Genomic DNA, 4660 nt, shown 5'->3' with positions numbered 1-4660 from the left:
TTGCACGCGCACATAGGTCTCATAGTGATTTTTAGTTTTAATAGAATTTTTTTTATACAAGTCTTCTAGGGGGTAGAGGAACAGAAAAAAAGGCTTTGGGACCACCCTGATCCAACATTATTCCTTGTTGATTCCTCAAAAACGTTTTTAATCAACCTAGTGTTGAAAAATGCCTGTAAACAGTGTTAATACAACAATGAATGGAGATCAATTTCTAAAAAATAGAACGCACCATTGGCGTATGTAAATACAACTCAAAAGTATTGATGCCTGATGGTTATCTTTTAACACTTATTTACCAAGTATACAATTTAAATTCCAATTTTCATAATTCATATATAGACTATCAAAAAACAAAACCTTTAGGTATGACATCAAAAGTACGAGCCACGGGGTATGGTCATGTAATATATTATTATATTATAGGTTCATAAAGCAATATACATCATACAATGACACAATGTTTCAATTGAACCTGTAATTTCACTATGGGTCCTGGGGGAGTCCCATATACATCACTGTATCATATAATAGCTTTTACCAATACTAAGGAACAACTTGAAAAGTAAGATATTTATTTAAATATTAATATATTTCTATTTATTTCAATGTCATTACATTTGTTAAGTAAATTTACATAGGAAAATAATAGGGAAAATATATATCAACATTCAAAAGTAAAATATACGGTTTGTTACGATTTTAAGAAAACTCAAAGTATAAAGTATTAAAGTCCCATTTTTCGACAAAACATTAAAATGTCATTTACGATATTTTAGATTATAAGGGCAGTATGATGGTAATATAAATAAATTATAAAATATTTTAGGAATAGAAGTTAACTAAGTGGCTAACACATCGTCTCTGCTCAAAATCGTTTTTCGTATCCAATGATTTATTTAATTGTAATCTTTTATCTATAAAAGAATATCTTAAAATCATTATTCAATCATAATATTATCATCACGTTAAATTAACGTGGGGGTAAATTAACGCCTAATGTAATAGTTGAATCACTTTTTTTAAATAGTTATTCGATTACATTCGAAATGTTTTATGGTATAAACGTTTAGTCTATAATATAATCATTTTCCATATACCTAAATTTAAATATTTCTTCTGAAACTTATTTTACTGGAAATCGATTAATATAATAATAATATGCCATAGCTTCAACCACTCTCAGGAAAAATCATGGCTGAGGATCTCGGACCCACCCATCGATCAAACTGAATCTTAAAAATCCATAAACGAAAATCAATGTCACCTGATTTGTTTTAACCCAGCCTCGGTGATTACTAAATATGGCATAACAGTAATTGATATGTAAATATTAATTGCCTATAGTATATTAATTAAACATTAGGTAGTATTATATGATAATCGATCCAAATTCGGTATAACATTCAATATTGTACCACAGTCACAGTATGTTCGATACAGTATACCTACCTAGCGGCAGTAATTGATTTTTACGGTATACTATAAAATAATAATATATATGTCGTGGCCGGAAATTTGTCTGCAGAAGACGAGTGGAGCTTACCAATGCCGACGTTTAATACGTTTGTACTTCAGTGGATTTCGGTACCAATAAACTATACTGAACAGTTAACAGCGTATAAATAGTGCCACACCGATTATGTTACCGACTTGTCAGTTACGGCGAAGTATATTTACTTATATAGGTATGCTTCAGAAGTTTATTTCGACAGATTAACACCGGTGTACGGTATCTACTTTATATACTTACAGGTAATTCCAAAAAAAAATAATAATACACAAAAGAAACTTTACAAATAAGTATCAGCAGGGCAGGTACTTTAAGTATTAAATATCAATACAACTTCACACTATATAGGTACAGGGACATACCAGATTATAGGCTATAGCTGTGTACCTATAGTGGAGACGTGTACTAAATACCTACTTGTATTATATTATGCAAGCCAGTGTTCGATAAAAGCGCGTTTGAAAAAAAAACCCGTCCGCGTCCTTTTTAGAAATAAAACGGAACTGGTTGTCGTATCTCGAATTTTTTTTTAAATCTTCTCAATACAATTTAATTTTGAAACAAACCGTTTACAAACACTTTTCCAAAATCTTAAAAATAAAACAAATTTCATGATTTCGTTTTCAAAATTGATTCAATGGCGTACCTATTATATACTATTTTACTGACTATGGCTACTTATATAATATAGTGACTACCGCGACTAATGACTATAATAATATATCCTAATTCATTTTAATTATTGTGATTTATGATTAATGACTGAAGTAACGTGAAATATCACCCGCTTCCAAATGCGTTGGTGGTGTAATGGTCAGCATAGTTGCCTTCCAAGCAGTTGATCCGGGTTCGATTCCCGGCCATCGCACATACTTTTTGCATTGTAAAATTTTTTTTAATATATTATTTTAGACCTAATAGTAAATAAACTTCAAAAATCGATAAATGTTTAAGTGTTATATCACCGGATATTTTTTTAAAAATATAAACCTATACTATGTTATGGTAGGGTTTAAGTTTTTTCCTAGATTAATTAAATTCATAGCGTAACGAGAAATATACCTACTTTATATTAATATTTTATAATATGTTAACATTTTTTTTAGTATTATTAAATAATAAAGTATCTCACCGAGATCGTTTGGTCCATTGATAAACAGTATTGCTTTAAATATGCTGTACATTTTAATGCATCTTATTTTTAATAATAAATATTAATCAAAGTAATAATTGATAATAATAAATACACCATTTAGGTATAAATGTTATAATAAATGGTTTTTTTCCAACTTGTGTATTGAAATCACTATTTTGAACTAAGTAAATGTTACATAATACTTATGAATTATGATATGCTTATTGATATAGTCATATAGCAAAAATGTAATAGTATATTATATTATATTAGTATGCAGGAGAACTTCACGCGCTCTTCGTGTTGCGGTTCAAAAAGTAACACAAAAGTATGTTTTGAAAATAATAAACTGTCAAAGACCACGTATAAAAATATTTCTAATAAAATGAGATTTTATCGTTTCGGTATCTACACTACTATACATATATTTTTTCATTTGAAGAAGGCCACGAATCGCATTACTTATAATAGTATTATTCAAATACAGTTATATAGGTTTATTTATTATATATTATAACGGCGTGCTTGACACGTTAAAACGTGAGGTGTAGAAATAATGTTGTGTCTTTATTCACATAGGTATTATTATCATGTTCAAAACATGAATTCTGATCTAATTTGCAAAGAGAAATTCTTACAGTTCAAATGCGTTTCAAACGTTCCAAAATATGTGTTCGTTTCTGTTTTAGCACAAACTAAAAAAAAAAAGTACAACAAACTTTAACAACCATCATACTTTGCTATTTTCCTCCGCTTTACGCAGCGCGTAAATATCGTGCTCGTGGCAGGCGAACAGGGCACAAAAGAAGAGTGCACGTCACATACAATATAATATAATAGGTATATAAAATATATTATCCTACAACACAGCAATAGTAAATGCATAATGTATGTTATATATATAATATATATATTATACATAAATAACACGACGAACACGCGTATTACACAATCGAATGCCTGCTACTGAATTAATCATATTGTATATAATAATATAATATTGATGCCATATTTCTACATAATATGCGTATGATTAGTTTCACGCTATTATTTGCTCGTGGATAATGATTAATGAGTGGCGAAAAATATAATTTAAAACGGAGCCCGAAATATCCTTACAGATAGTTTCTTGATGCAATTATTATAATAACTATAGGTATCCCTAGTGTTTTTCATTATTGATCAAAGCAGGTGATTTTGATGCAACGCAGTCCGATATTGATTTAATGGCGAGGGCGAGGATAATGATACCTATACAATAGTATACATACATAGAGATCACTTTTATAACATTGAAAAATATTTATTATTTGTATATCAGACATTCTATTATACCATTACGGCATTACCATAGTAGACTGTACAATTGTGAGAATATTGTGAATATTATTAAAATATATAATAATATATTATTACAATTATTTATTTTCAACTAGCGCAACTAACATTTCCGTCAACTGCACTACGGTACATGTATTTTCTACTCCTCAATTCGGGTTTTACAGGCTGTTAGTCCCTAAGGCCGGGTTTTCATTTTTTTCATACTAACGCTTTGTTCCGACAATGGACAACTGTATAATATTTAAGTAATAATAACAACCATAATAATTTATTTGAAATGGGTGTAGAGAATAGAGTAGTAGGCATACCTACTTGTATAATAATTATAATCATACCCCACTTCGAGAGACACTTAAGTCAATAATATACGGTTAAATCATACGCACATGCATAAAAGCACATACTAGGTAATTTTCAGAGGAAAATCGACTAAAACCAGGATCTCAAATACATTTTTCAAACCAGCTCATCCTGTGTGATTGTAGTACCTAATATTACCTATATGCAATTTAATGTGCTGAACTTATTATCCAAAAATTTGTAATTTCTGGAAAAAATTCACATTTCTTTATTATTTTGGTAAATGTAAGTTTGTGATATTAATTATAATTATTTTATAATATTATTATTATATATATTATTTTAGGTATATATACATTTTTATCTATTAA

At 28.9% G+C, this 4660-nt stretch overlaps 1 non-coding gene across 1 annotated transcript; it reads left to right on the top strand.

Annotated features, from left to right (window-relative positions):
• The first annotated feature begins 2309 nt into the window (after positions 1-2309).
• On the top strand, positions 2310-2381 carry TRNAG-UCC. The gene has a single exon. It is a non-coding gene; the product is annotated as a tRNA-Gly (tRNA).
• Positions 2382-4660: the final 2279 nt, after the last annotated feature.

The sequence above is a fragment of the Acyrthosiphon pisum genome, chromosome A1 (assembly GCF_005508785.2).
Source record: "Acyrthosiphon pisum isolate AL4f chromosome A1, pea_aphid_22Mar2018_4r6ur, whole genome shotgun sequence".
Taxonomy (NCBI): Eukaryota; Metazoa; Arthropoda; class Insecta; order Hemiptera; family Aphididae; genus Acyrthosiphon; species Acyrthosiphon pisum.
This window is presented reverse-complemented; position numbering and strand designations above follow the sequence as displayed.